This window comes from Grus americana, chromosome 4 (genome assembly GCF_028858705.1).
Source record: "Grus americana isolate bGruAme1 chromosome 4, bGruAme1.mat, whole genome shotgun sequence".
NCBI classification, from domain to species: Eukaryota; Metazoa; Chordata; class Aves; order Gruiformes; family Gruidae; genus Grus; species Grus americana.
The window spans coordinates 15,807,025-15,823,222 of NC_072855.1; the positions used below are offsets into that span (position 1 = coordinate 15,807,025).

General features: G+C 35.1%; 1 protein-coding gene across 3 annotated transcripts in view; it reads right to left on the reverse strand.

The window, feature by feature from the left end:
* The window catches only part of RAB28 (RAB28, member RAS oncogene family), a 68,792-nt gene that overhangs the window by 28,830 nt on the left and 23,764 nt on the right, over window positions 1-16,198 (reverse strand). The gene's annotated exons all lie outside the window — the stretch shown is intronic.

Sequence of the window (16,198 nt, forward strand, 5' to 3'; positions counted from 1 at the left end):
AGTCATGAGCAGGACTATAATGCCTGCAAAACATGACGCGAGGGAAGCATTATCCTTCTACGCTTAGTCTTAGAACTCAGGAATTTCAGTGAACAAGATCCCTCATTAGAATTAGATGGGGACAGATGTACCTGCATGGTGGGTGGGCATGGGTGGACATCAGCCCCTCAAACCTCTCTAATGAGTAATTTCCTCAGATTCAAAGAAAAATTTCATAAAAAGTTAAAGAGAAATGGCAAGTTGCCTCCTATTACCACTGGCCTAACTGCTTGGGCTGCTGCTTCTATAAAACACAGGGTTTTTTTTCAAACAAAATTATTGTTAAAACCATTTGGCTGAAAGTGAAGAGCTATTGAAAAGTACAGTCAAACTGGCAGCTTGCTCTTAAAATTCCCCCTACCACTTTTATAAGTATCGTTTTGCTTGTGGCTTTTAACAGCTGTTCACACACGCCTAAGCTAGATGTGAACTTTTATTTTCCCAAAACTAAACGGGAAGCTTTAAACAGCATCTGATTTAATTTTTTTTTAATTAAAAGTGGAGGTTAAAAGGACCGTGGAAATGGATGATGCAGCTGTGCTGATGCTAGGGAAAAGAATTCCAGAACAAGAAGTGAGGTAGAGTAAACACACAAAATAAGTTTCATGAAACTAAGTGTGCACCACACTTAAGTGATTAGCTAATGGGAAGTTAACTCTATGTTTCTTAAGAAACATTTTCCAAAATTAAATTAAACTGTATTTTGCAAATAGAATTTGGCTATCTACTATGCTCTTCCTTCAGAGCAATCCTAAAATTAATTCCAGAATGAAGTGGTTTCACAGGTTCCAATATTATTCCCAAATACATTTAGGAACTCAGAAAACTCAGACACAAAATTCAGAACTAGCTCACTAATAATGCCATATATTTACTGGTTTGGTTCTCAAAAGAATTTAACTTCTCCTGTATTTACATGTCTTCTTGGAATAATTAAACGTTTAGAATCAGACTTACAACAGTACTGAGATACTGAAAGATGCAGGCAGGTATTCCTAGGGGGACTTTTTAAAGAAGCAAAGCAACTATTGGGCAACTAGGCAATGGTTGAACCACATTTGAAAATCCCACCAGACAGCAGTCTACATTTTTAAGCACCAGCATACTCACAAAAATTCTGCCCTCTTGGCCTAATTACTTAATACATAGCACTATATACTAAATTCAAACAAACAAAAAAAAAACCACAGAAAGAAAGGAGAATAAAAATGCCACGGTTTATTTCTACTTGTACGCCTTAAGTACAAAAGAACACAATGACACTATAATAATTCTAGATATCACCACATATTTAAAGGGTCTTGTCTACTAAAACTCTTAGGAAAAACATAAAAGTATTTTTAAGGCAGAAAATTCATAGGATTATGAAGGAAATACCACATTAATCCACATGGATTATATACCCTGTAGACTGTAACAGCTCCAAAAGAAATCTTTTTCAGTGCACTAGTACAGCTACTATTTAAACGAAAAGACCTGAGTAGTTCATCCATCAAGTTTATTCAGCCAGAGAAGCTGCTAGATTTTTTTATACGATGTCTAATATACTACGAAAATATGCAAAGTAACCCACACTTCTCAAAGCATAACTATTAAAAAAAAAAAAAAACCCAAAAGAACAAAAACCTGGTGTCCATACCGGGCTGATGAAGCAGCACTCCCAGAATATCTATGAACAAAGAAGAAAACCAACAACGTTAAGAGCATTCCCTTTGCACCAAGCACAAGGGACTAGGTGTAAAGAGAATGGAGAGGATAAAAAAGTGCAAGAAGACAGACACGTAATCCAGCCTGAACAGCATAGCCTAACAGAGGGAGGAAGGTGGAAAATTTTAATGATGCAGTCATCTGTTTGTCTCCCTTGTCCACCCACATGCAAGACACTTGAGGATGAGAAATAAAGCGCTCATAACAAATATGAAAATTGGACCTAATCAAAACCAGGAATCCAGAATATCCTATTCACGTCCAATAAAAAAAACCTACAACCTGGATCCCTGCCTAGGGTTCCTCTGGGACAGAACTTGATACCGTCTTTGATGATATGAAGCCTTGATTTCTGTTGGGTTAGTTCCTTGCTGAATCCAAGGCACAGTCTGGCGAATGAAACCCAGGTCACAAGTAAAATATTTTATGCAGGTGCATATAAATTACATTTGTGCACTTTAACACATCAGACATAACAAATAAAAGTTCACCACAGGTAAACATGCTGATAAAGCACTAATGTTTCTGAACCTTCTACAAATAAAACCATGCTTTAAGAACTAAGATTAATACACTGTACACCACTGACAGATAAAATGATCCATAGTGCAGAAAGAAAATTCAACTTCCATAATTAGGAACTAGCTATAAGTTACTTTTGGTTTAGTTACCTAATAGTACTGCCCTCAGCACTACAAATATATATAAATCTATTATGAAAGTATCGCTCGATGAAAAGACAAAAGGAACTATCAATGACTATGCATTTGGCAGAAATACAGTTCCTTAATATTTTACAAGTTAGCCGGAAAAAAAAATGGCCATGCGATCTCAGAAATTGATACACACTACAAATAAGATCACAGAGATGCACTCACACTATAAAATGCTCAAAAACAGATGGCATGGAAACAGAAAATGCCTTGTTCCCACAAGATATTTCTTCGTCCAAAGGATACCAGAAATGCTCTTTCTTTTCCCTTTTGTCAGTCAGTATGACTCTAAACATATCAGAAGCTAGCTCCCAAAAGGAGCACAGAGATTTTCCTGTTTTGAGGATTCTTAGCTGGAAGTGTTCTCTTCAGCTTAAACAACTATAAAAGCATATGGTTCTGCAACCTAGTAAAGGCTAAGTGAAACTATTCAAATTCAAATGGAATGAAAGCATAACCATTTTCATCAATAAAGCAATATAATCTGCTCAGGACAAGGAAAGTGGTTTTATTGCATGTTTGCTCAGTGTTTCCTTTGCACCTTGGTTTCCTAATATCTGACTTCATTGAGAGATTGACTCTGCCTCCTAATGGCAGCAGGGCTTGGGATGTTAGTAGAGTCTGCACTGCTTGAGAGAAAAAATGATGGCCTTTTCACAATTATCTATTCTAGTTGAGGCTGAATTACTAGCCATGAAAAAAGAGTTAGACAGCAAAATATTATGACCTGTGCCATGCAGATCAAGTCTGATTATCAAACAGGGCTTGTGGCTAAAATCTCCGAAACAAATCTTGGTCACGCTGACATCAAAGGCAAAACAGTACAGCTGACAGTAGAACTACACACTCAGTTTTGAATTTATGATTTTTCAGTTCCCTCTCAAAGCACATCAATAATACCCTAAAGCTTATCCCCACATATTTGTCCATATAACAAAAATGTAAGGTGCTATTCAGTGTAAACATCGTAATTAATCATTCTATGACCATTTCTTTCAAAATTAAGAGATGAGTGATAAACAAACTAACAGTTGTTTTGGTGACTGTTACAGAGCAAAACAGTGGATTTGTAAGTATGCTTCAATTTTAGAGAAGCCATGTACAAGACATCTTTCCGTCCATTTTGCTCTCTAGTAACCTGCTTCCATTATTAGTTCATTGCCACGCTCAAAGTTTAAATATATGAAGGAAACTTCAGTGTTCTTTCACTGCTTTTGAAGCCAATGAGACTGCTTGGAACAAGTCAAGATAAGTGTATACCGTGGGATTGTGATGTTGCTATAGTACTTACTCTTCCATGAATAGTAATTACTCTAGCAAGTGTGTAAAGCAGACAGGCCCAGTTGCATAAGGCTCAACGCAAGTTTTATGAACTGCAGAAAAGCATGATTAGTATAGGGGGGAAAACATGTTTCACACTTTTATTGTAAAGAACATGAGAATCTCAGAGAAACTGCCAGAACAGATGTTCATAAATTGGGCCCTTAATCTGCAGCACTTTCCAGGTTTTAAGCTATATCCACTGGTCTGTAGAACATATTCCTCTCTTTTTAATATAATTCTTCTGTTTAGTTTTTTTAATAAATAAGTTTATGACTTTAGTAGTGTTGCCAGCTGTTCAATTTTGATTTACTGTCAGAGTCTGCTTTAATATATAGTGGCTTTTGTGGCTTACCCATATAGATTACATTTTAAGCTTCAAGATATCACTATAAAGCAGCTGGAAAAAGTACTGGCTGTGCTCAGAAACCAGCATTATTGCCCTGGTGATCAACCACTTAAACATGCAACTACACCAGTAACTGTTCTCTAAAAATCTTTTGGATACACCATTCCCAAAATAAAACTGCAAAACTTATGGCATATGAGGAGGTCATTGTAACATATATAGTTTAAAAAGCCAGCCCAAGAAAATTGTTAATTGTTAATTATTCAGTAGGTGATGTATTAGCTGGCAATAGAGATCTCTACAATAACTGTTCTTTACTGTTTCATTACATTGCTTCCTTCTACTGTGTACCTTGAGACAACTTAAGAAATAAAACCTCTTCACATTAAAAAAACCCAAACATGTAAGTTCAAACATTATGAAGTCCAGACATTTTCACTAATTGTTCCTGATAGACATCAGTAGTAGTGTAGAAAGTTACAGTTATTGTAACTTATTGCATTGAAGTTACTGTAGGATGACAAGAACTAACAGAGTAAAGAACATAATAAGTAACTTCTATGAAAATCCAGAACCCTTCTACAGCCTGAACGTGTATTCCATATTTTACAACTGCTTTATACAGTGCTTTCTATCAGATTTCTTTACAGCATTGTTTACTGAGTATTGCTGTGAAGGAACTGTCAGTACTCTTCATACAGAACCATGTTTAACCTTGTAGAATTGCAATATAACCAGACTAGGCTCTTGTTCCTCTATTATCTGCAAGTACAGCGTAACGTTATTAAAATAAACTACCGCAACAGTATTCTTAGAATTGAACAATGGATCAAAAGAAAAAACTCAGGAAACTCTCTACAGTTGGACTAGTCCAGAGTTACCAGTCAGAACAACTAAGGTTTTATTATTATACTGAAAACTGCTTTTTCTGCTCAGAAAAAAATCCTTTTTCCATATAAAACTAACTCCCTAAAAAAACTCTAACCAAGAGAACAGAACAGTTTGATTCAGAAAGATCAGTATCATGCCTAAGGAGAGGGGGGTTTTGTTTGGCTTACACTGTTTTCTCCCAGGTTTGGATTTGCCAGTTGGACAGTATCCATAATGCATTACACTCACAAAGTTCTATCATATCTAAAAGACTGTAATACATCATGGAAGACATAAAGGGAAAAATAAAACAAAACCAAAACTAGCCTTTATACCCATACCATCAGGATTATAGCTCATAGGAGAATGGGAAGAGAAGCATCAGCACTACACTTCCCATGAGACATCGCAGTGGCATCTCTACATCAAAATACTTCAAGCTTTTCCACACTGGTTTTGAAGGGGGACTGAGAAGTAGACTCCCAAATGCCACCATTTTCTTCTATGTGGGAAGCAGAACATAAAAATATTTTTCACAGAATCATTGTGGTTGGAAAAGACCTTTAAGATCATCAAGTCCAACCATTAAAACAGGGGTTTTTTGAAACAATTCAACTTAACAGCCTGACCAACAAGTCCCATACACTGCCTTCTTCCTTCTGCACACTTACAGCAAATGACTTTTCAAACTTCTGTAAACGTATAAAGTAAGTTTTTAGTGACTGAGGGTGTCTCTTTCTTTCCACAATATCAAAGGTGTGCTATCTGTACCAATCTTAACTTATTTTTTCCAGCCTTCATTTTAAATTATCTACCACAAAAAATGCTTAAGATTACAAAACCCAGCATTTTAAAGTTGCCCTCATATTTATACATAACGATTATATCCCAGTATTTTTCAAAAGTGAGCCTTCCTTAAGACATTTTATTATTCTGTGTGTTCCATTCAACTATATAGTTTGTAGCTTTTTTTGAATGTGTGTTTGCTTAGCATCTGAAACAAAGAGCAATGATCCTTATGGATCCTCATGGATAGCAGTTTTCAAATGCTATTACATAGGAATACTTAGGAATGATTTGTCTAGTCAAAGTCAGAAAAAGGTAATGTTATTCCTCTTTTCTGTATACATATTTCAAAACTTTAATGAATTCTACCATCACATACTAGTATGATATATTCCTATTATCACAAATAATTAAGTACATGTATTGGACAATACTTACCACAAAAGAAAGACCACATAGTATAAATATACAAAAAGTAATCAAAAAGAATATTATAATCTAGGGGCTTGTCATGAAAACATCAGAGTAAATTTGGAGCAGCTCACTAAAGGCACTCTAAATTTACACCTATGTAAACAACCAAAATTTTTATCTTAAGGTCAGTGATTCCCCATACAGAATAAAAGAATGCAGCAAATGTGAGATGGCTCATTGTACAGTTTTAAAAATTTTTAAGTGTTAAAAACACTAGTCTGGATGAGATGGGATGGTTACTCCTCGTGCTCAAGGATCAAAGGACAAATATATGGAATGAAATTAAACCTTCTCAAAAAGTTTGGCAGAAGTTACATATTTACAATTCTCTTGTCATATTCACAAAATATACTGTTGCATTGTTAAACAATGGAGATAAAATTTTGAAAGCACTACTTCTGCAAAAAATCTGAGTTAAAAAAGCTAAAATATATCATGAAAAATTCACACGGAACTCGGTATTTTTTAAATAGAAACTATGTATAATGTACATAAAGCCCTCCTCTTTCAAGATCTTATTTTAAGTAAACAAGCTAGATTTCTAATTTTCTGTTCATCATAACTGTACTCCACCTCCTCAATCAACACGTTTCAGCAAATCTTAAATGATTTTTAACACTGATTTTTTTGGCACTACAGAATCTTAGATCTCTCCTTTGAAATCAGCAAACATATTTTGAGGTTATCCTCCATATCATGAGGGCTGGAAGCAGAGAGTGTAAATAACAACAGCAACACTGTCTGCATTTAAACTACCTGGCTTAACTATTAAGATCAAACAAAGCTTGATAATGCCTTAGTAGTTACTTCAGAGTCTCTTGTTACACAGACAAATAATGAAATACCTTTTTTCAAATACCTTTTTTCCTCAAAAATAACTGACCTATAAAGTAAACCAAAGTAGATAGCACAAAGAAATTGCAGCTCATTCAGAATCTTATTAAGACATGCATCTCAAATACTGGAACAATGAATAATTCATAACCAGAGGTGCTAATGTCATAAAGGTATTAATATGCTTAAAGATCTACCAAAAGCCAGTCATTTAGCAGAGTATACATGTTCCTATTCTGAAATGGGCATCATAAACTCAGAATGTCTCATTATATCAAGTGTATGGAGCTATAACTGTAGACTAAACTGAAAATATATATTATATTCCACTTCTCTTGCAAATCCCCAATAAACATCATAATGTCCTGACATTTGTACAATTTTAAAACACACATATAATGCATTCTCCATAATTTTTCTTCATTCTTAAATCTACATGCACACAGTTCATACTATACCACTAAGACAGGCTGATTTGAACACTCATTTATCCATCTTCTATTGTATTTTTCTTCTAAAAGGTCTGAGACCAAATTATTCTCAAAAACAGCAACATGGGAAGATAATCCTACAGTATTATCTTAACTTTAATCTCTGTAAGAACATCAAATATTTAAAAATATTTTCAGGACAATGTTTCAGAATTGCATTTTTCATACTACAAATTCCTATTAATCATATTAATGGTGGTTATCCATTATGATTATTGCCCATATTAGCTTAGGCTATCATTCATCCTTTAAATTGAGCTGAAACAATTACTGGTTACTTCCAATAAAAGTCTTAAATTTTTTATGGTTCATTGAAATAAATAGAAAAAGCTTGAGTTTTCCCTGCTGACTAGGAAGAAACTTCTCTTCCACACTTTCTGCCTGTATGGAGTAGCAAACATACTCAATTATTATATGCATTTCAGTTGAAGTTGCAGTGTATACATAAATACTGTAAAACTGTTACTATGTTTTATTAGTCTGACTCTGAAACTGTGAAGCATTACAAAAGATTTTTTACTGACTTATCTAGCTTTTAAATAGAAAATAATGCTACAACAGCACTTGTTTTTTCCCCACTTTGTCCAAAATCCTACTACTAATGCCCTATTCACACTTGAAATTTGGTTATCCTCTCTCATCAACTTCCTTCAATAATAATATATGAGAATATATTTCCACAGTAGTTAATGGAGACATTCCTACAAATCAATGTGCTGCAGTGATACAGAAATAAAAGCTTATTTCACTGTAATGATGCTTCCAGACTTCTCTCAAGTCAGGTGGTTACTTGCAGTTAATGATCTGTGACATACCACACAAGTAGTCCTAAAAAGACTTATTATCCACTGCATGTGCAACAATATTTGCTTTATGGATGGCTAAATGAATGAAGACATTCAATGTAACTGTAAAAGTAAAATCAAAAGAAAACTTACAAGTAACATGTTTTCTTTGAGTAAAAGAGCTGTGAACATTTTCCATTAATACTTAACCTTTTGCTGGAGCAGTGCAACCACATATAATGCTTGAATCCATAAAGCCCAAGAGCTGCTCAGGGTTAACACTGATTAACTGCCCCCAATCAAATGTTATAACTTTTAAAAATTTCAGAGAGCTTCACTCCACTAATGAAATCAAATTGCATTTATGTCATATGGCAAAGGTGGGAGCAGGACAACTTCCAAAGAAAAGGAATTCTGTCCTGTCTTAAAAACAGGTATTTTTTTTCAATCCAGTAAAATAGTCATGAAATTGACTGGGTTTTAAAACTACTTATTTCATGCTGCACTGACCTACATTAATATTCTAATAGAAAAGAATAGAAAAATAATTTTAAATAAGCTACAATCCAACAGCACAATATCTCCCATGACTCTCAGACTGTGCAGACATTCACACATTTTCTGTTTATAATTTTTTTCATTTACTAGACTCAGCTTTTGTCCACCATATGTCCACCATAGATTAACTATTCCCTTAGGCACAATTAAGGGCTTTCCATTTGTTGTAAGAAGACCTAAGTATGAAGGACGCAGCCAGAAAAAACATTTCTACCTAAACCAAAAACAGAAGCACATTCAGCCTGGACTATGGTTTATGCAGCATCCTTTTTATTAGACGTATGTCTACATTGCTAAATAAACTACAGACAAAATCCATGGAAACAGTAAGAGATCTCTCAGCATTTCATTTGTGTATTATTATAAAAACAGGATACATATACTGTTCTAACCTTTGTATTTAAACAGTTTACTTCTACTTCCATTTTTTCAATGACATCCTTAAAGATTTTTCTGAATTTAAGCATAACCATTAGCAAATGAGAATATAGTATTTACCGGCACTTCTGTCACATTGGCGTTTGAGTTTCAACTACACTAACAATATTCTAGCACGTCCTTGAACTTGGTCTTAGTACTTGGTTGGTCTTAGCAGGCAAAACTTATGTGTGCAAATAAAAACCTGAAGTGCAGCCTCAAGATTTTAAGTGCAGGAAGAAGAAAGCAAGTTATTCACACTCAACTAAAATAAAAAAAGGCTAACATAAGAACAGTCTGTCAGTTGGACTAGTTCATGACTGCCCTCACTTTCTTGTCAAAGTATCATATGATCCAAATGAGAAAACATTAAATTTCAGCAAAACAGTTTGTACAATATCTAATCTGTATTGGTTCAAATGAATGCAAATTAATTGATTTTCATAGAATTACACCTGTTTATATCAGGGCTCTGTCTAGCTATACAAATCTCAAACTCAGACAAGTGGTATAATGGTAATAGAAATTCTGTGGGAAAGACGTATATATTATTCAGCTTCATCCCTGTACTGAATCCCATACTGCAGCAGAACATAAATCAAAAAGCAAGCTCACTACTAGCTAATCCTATCTGTGTTGAACATCAGAAACCGGTCTTAAGACAGGTAGTGCAGAAAATTGTGATAATGATGAAATCATCTTTTGAGTAGCATGACAGAAAAGGTTTCCTCTTTCCACTCTGTTTTTTTTTTTTTTTTGTTGGTACTGTGGCACAGGCCACTTGGCTTTTGAGAGCCACCATCAAACTCTACCCTTTATACATGCTCCAGTAAGGGCTGCAGCATTGGAAGAAAGTCCAGAAATCTAAAAATCTGCCTTTAACCAGGTGATTTAGCAGCTGCCATGTCCATTGTGACTTCTCATTCACGAGATCATTTTATGAAAGACTCTGAAAGAAGGGTCTGAGGAAAACATTAGCTGATTTGCAACCAGATACCTTTACCACAGCAGATTACATGGAGATTGGGGCGAGAATGGAGTACATACGCCCAGATCCTTATGATCTATCCTGCCAAGTGTTTTCCCTTCTCAGCAGTGGAATATGTCTAAGTAAATACTACACAACAGCAATAAACTTTCCTTCCTTTGTTCTGTATAATTTTCTGCGAGCTCAGCTACTTTCTAAAGAACCACACTTGAGACTCAGGCTCTGTTTATATATCTCTGTGTGGCATACATCACAGTTTAGTAGACTTGCCCACATGGCAACTTAACAGACATAATTAAATAGATGACTTTGACAGCAATGGTAGCCAGCACCATTAATACTATGCCAAGCATGATTTAGGATCAAAATCTCACAAGACAGATGCCTTCTCAGACAAGCAAGGTAATTTTATCACTCTAAAATGTGTAAGTTTCTAGATTGGTCCCATCCCTAAAGTAATACAGACAACATTCAGACACTGGGTTGGAAATATATTATTATGGTGAATAAAACAGCATTTTCACCTGTGATTTTCCCTTTCATTAATTGAAGTTTCTTGTTAAAAATAATTTTAAATAAGCTACCCAGCCACTGAAACAAACAAATCCATAAGACTGCAATTTTCTATTAATCTTACAAGTTTGTTGAGACAAACATTCTATACATATTTTAAAACAGGGGAGCATTCTACATTTATTCAAATGAGTTGGTAAGTTGACCGTAGTACAGGACAAGGTTTTCTTTTTAAGGGAGTCTCTACATATAAGTAGTTTACCCTCCAATCCCAGGAGCATGTGTCAGGCTCAGGTGACTGGATCTGCTGTCAGGCATATAGGAACTGTAGTTTAATCAAGCATGAGACTCAAAAGAACAGGGTCTTTGCATTTACTGCTCAACACTTGTCTTAATTACAGGTGAAGGACCTAACAAGTGCAAGCCCAAAGGAAACAAGAACAGAAAACAGCTGAGGGAGGTTGGGAGGGACAAGAGAATGAATGCATAGTTCTGAATTTTAATAGGCCAGAATCTCAAAATTTATATTAATGAAGAAATTTTCTGAGTACAATGGGGACACTAAGTGTATAAGGCAATAACAGACTGGGTACGTCCTATTACCAGCCAGATTCACATGAGTATGCAGTACACCAAGCATTCATTTGTATCTGGGCTGAAAAATGTATGTTTCTGCGCTCAGATAAGATAGGTAAAAACATTTACGTTGTATGTAAATGCAAGTTAAAGGGTACACTAAAATGTAACCTTTAAACTTCACGATGTAACAGCATACCACTTCCTGTTCAGAGATAGCATTCCAAGATCAATTAATCATGGCTAAGACGAACAAATGGTCAACATTCTTAATTAGTGTTGATGCATTCTCCTCTGTGCCCTCATCTGTCATGAAGACTGTTTAAAAATCTGAGTTATTAGTCTTTATTGAGGAGTGGATCTGGTTAATATCTCTAAGAATAGAAATCATTCATCCATCCACTATACACTGGTACCTGATAATTTCTACCCCCTATGTAAGCTACAGATAACCACCGCCCTGAGACCATCTTGGTAGCTATAAATCAAAAAGAGTGCAGCTCCCATGCAACCTGGGTTAATTTTTGTTTACAATATATCCACTGAAAACGTTGGTACGACACTTGAGGAGTCTGCTTATAGATTAGTGCAGAGGAAAATATATAAAGTAGTCAAGGTAGAAAGGAAAGAAACATCATCAGTCATACAAAAGACTATAAAAACCTCTCTAATTCACACTAACAACTAGAAGATCCATTGCGATTACTGAACTTTGTCAAAACCAAATTTAAGCAAAGATCCTAAGTGCACAAAACACAATTAATTCACTTGATAACTATAGTTCAATTTACCCTATATGATATAGGTCAAAGTATTTGACTGCAACATATCTACAAAAGTTTTAAGTTACTTCATTGAAACTCAAAAGCATTTGTTAATCTTAACAATTAGGTTTACTCCCTTACTTCTGGTGCAAATGAAGTGGAATAAGCAACACAGAAATAAGCACACCAGATATACTTTGTATTAAATAAGATTAAAATACCACAAAGTTACAAGGAAAGTTAAATTTAAGATTCAACACCAACTGTAAATTTTAGGATTATTAAGATCTTATGATTTACAGTTAATATGAAAAGTTCTACATTAAATTTTACAATTCCTTTACTGTTTACCAAATGCACAGACAAAAAATCTACCGTAAGACAGAAATAACTGATAATAAGATGTAAGTGCAGGGAGCAGATCTGGAAAAGATCTTGACTCAAAACAGTTTTCTACTCTCTCTGACCAAATGTGTAGGTCAAGCTATGAAAAAAATGTATGGGAAGGAAGAGAGAATGAAAAATAAAACTTAAGCACCCAGGAGGAAGACAGTCACCTTAAATAAAGTACCACTTTCACAAAGGATGACTGCATCTCTGAAGCTCCTGTTATCCCAATTATTTTTAATATATTAGTGAGCAATGACAGTCCTTCATTTTAGCTAGTCCTGAAGAAAAAAAGGAAAGGGGGGGGGGGGGCAAAAAAAGAAAAAAAAGAGGTGGAGAGGTCCAGAATTTAGTAGATCTCAATTCATACTACTCTATTATTTTCAAATAAATTTCTGATGGATGAGAGACCAGAGAATGATTGGAGGTTTCTATGTAGAAATTACCTTTCCAATGAGTAAATCTTAATCTCTTACAATCACGTCAGGACATTTTAATAAATTGCCAGCACTCTGAAGTTAATTATCATGCTTTACACAGGCACACAGTAGCTTACTGTGTTCATATTTCTAATATATTGCAATGTATGATAAAATAATCAAAAGTAGCACTGATTCATTTAAATCAGCACCGAACAATTTCTTCAAGTTTGGTGGAATACTGCAGAAATTCCTGAAAATTTAACACTAACAGAATGACTACAAATTAAAAACACTAAAAAAATCACGCAGTTTTATAAACAATTTAACAGCTAGTACACAATCATGTACCATATATTGCTATACTTGAAGTAACTTGTTTTCAATGACAAAGATGGCTCAAAGAATTTATTTTCATCTAATAGGATTCATATGTAGAGTTTTCTATATTTCATTGTGAAGAAAAGTATTTCTCATTGCTTTCTTCCAAGCTTCTTTTTTTTTAAACTATACCATTATTCCTATTTCTGAAGCACTACAGCAGAGATCCCAGTTGCATTTACCCCAAAATGAAAAAATACGCATTTCTTTCAGACAGTCTAAGTAAGTGAAAACGGTCAAATGGGAGCCTAAGCCAAGCTGAGTATACTTTAAAGAGCAGCACTAAATTTAGGTCAAGGTTTCAAAATGGATGGTTTCAGCTAGGCTTCCAAATTCTTATCTAGGTACCTAAATACTGACCCAATGCTTTCCAATTGTTATGAATGAAAAAAATGAAAATTGCATAATTGGCAATTTTTTAAAAACTTTTATCAGAAAGTTAAGCGTTAGAATAACTTGCCTGTGGATATAGACATTTCTAGTCTTTAAGTAAGCATACCTGGATATTTTCCTAAAACACATGTATAGCTCAAAAACCAAGTACAATCCTGAGACACAAACTACTGACTGAAAGTATTTCTCATATATGACGCAGGAGGTCAAATAAGTTCATCAATTCATCAAATGGCTTTTCTTGGCTTTAAACCTATTACCGCTCTTGCATTGTGTACGAGTGTATTATTACTTACTGAGTAAAGAATTTGAACTATTCTGAACACAGTGATTCCACATGAAGAACTTGTTAGTACTGGTAGCTTATAATATGCAAGAGTCAACACCATGCTTCTGTAGAAACACCTTGTGCCTGGAGTACTGCATTCAGCTTCTGGAGCCCCCAACATAAGAAGGACATGGACCTGTTGGAGTGAGTCCAGAGGAGGCCACGAAGCTGATCAGAGGGCTGGAGCACCTCTCCTATGAGGACAGGCTGAGAGAGTTGGGGTTGTTCAGCCTGGAGAAGAGAAGGCTCCAGGGAGACCTTATAGCAGCCTTCCAGTACCTAAAGGGGGCCTACAGGAAAGCTGGAGAGGGACTGTTTACAAGGCCATGTAGCAACAGGACAAGGGGTAACGGCTTTAAACTGAAAAAGGGTAGATTTAGATGAGATATTAGGAAGAAATTCTTTACTGTCAGGGTGGTGAGGCACTGGAACAGGTTGCCCAGAGAAGCTGTGGATGCCCCCTCCCTGGAAGTGTTCAAGGCCAGGCTGGATGGGGCTTTGGGCAACCTGGTCTAGTGGAGGGTGTCCCTGCCCATGGCAGGGGGGTTGGAACTAGATGGTCTTTAAGGCCCATTCCAACCCAAACTGTTCTATGATTCTAAGATTTATGTAACAAAAGGAGCCTTACTACAGTTACCTCTCACAGGCCATTAAAGTATTGCAGTGGAAGCCCTCCTAGATATTCTTCTCCTGTTTTCAGAAAAGCAATACACTTCTAAAAGCTTCATTTTTATCATGCTGAAATAAAAATAAAGCGAAAAAATTTACCTCTAAGTAGCACCCCCTGCATGCTCAACAAGTGCAACAACAAACATCCTTAGGATCAAGTGAAAGCAATAGTTTGCTTTTGTTCTTTATAGACAGTTTCTGAAGGAAAACAAGGTAGCAAGCACATTGTCCCTTCAGCTACCTTTTTTCATAAAATGAAAGCCCTTTCACTAGTCAGTGTCAGCCTTTATCTGGAAACTCATCTACAAAACCGTATTCTATTTGCAGATGATCCCAAGGAAATACTCGGATTTTAAAGAACTGCAGGCACGTATATGAGAAAAAAATATATATACTTAAGGTACATAAAAGAGAGAAAACTCCTTCAAATGGAAACCAGTGTCTAATTTTCTACCTCTATGGTGTCACTCCAGCAAAAAGAACGTTATTTATCCTATGTTACAGTGTATCTTACAGTAAATAATTAATAAGATTTGCAGAACACCAGCTAGGAAGTCTAATTTGGGGGCAAAATATAAATCAGTGAAAAATATTTTTCATTTGAATTTCAACAGAATCTGTATTATTGACTCTGGTCTACCAGAGTACAACACTGTCTGTGTTATACTTTCAGAAGTGCTATTTATATATTGTAACTCTAAGAGCTTCTCTGTTTTCTTCCCAGAAAATAAGTAGTCTTTCATAATTAATATCATGAAATGTTACAGCATCACAGTAACAACACTACAGTTCTCAATTAAAGTGTTGTTTCTACACTGTTTTCAAATGCTTTTAAACAATATTAACTTGCTGGATGAGGTCTTTTTTTCAGGTTTGTTCATGACAGGGACATTGTGACATGGACATAAATTACTTGGAAAGTCAAAAAATTCAAATCTAGCTTTTGTTGTTCAAATAAATGTATGTACATTTATGTACATTAAATGTATGTACATTAAATGTTTGTAAAAAAAAAATCTATACTTGCTTCCACCACTTTGTTTCTAAAATTGCTTTATGTTGCTTCTATCATCTTCAATAGAAAAAGGGTAAGAGAGCCAAGATCAAGACCTCAGATATGCTAATAAGGATATTTCTGTACGATTTCTTACGTGGAAATGGGGGAATTTGGTATTCATCCTATTAGGAAACTAACCAGGTAATGGTTATTTAAAGTGGCATATTTTGGTGTTCAGAAGAAAACCGTTATATCATACTTACATGATGAAAAAGAGGACGGGATAAAAAAATCCCAGAACAACAGGAAATAAGTAACCTCGTGCAAAACTACAGATAGCATGCAATAAAAGCTAATAAGCACCTCATAAAGATTATGTCTAGTGCATAGTGCAGTTAGTTTAAATAATATATACCAGTACTTAATTTAGCAGTCTCTCA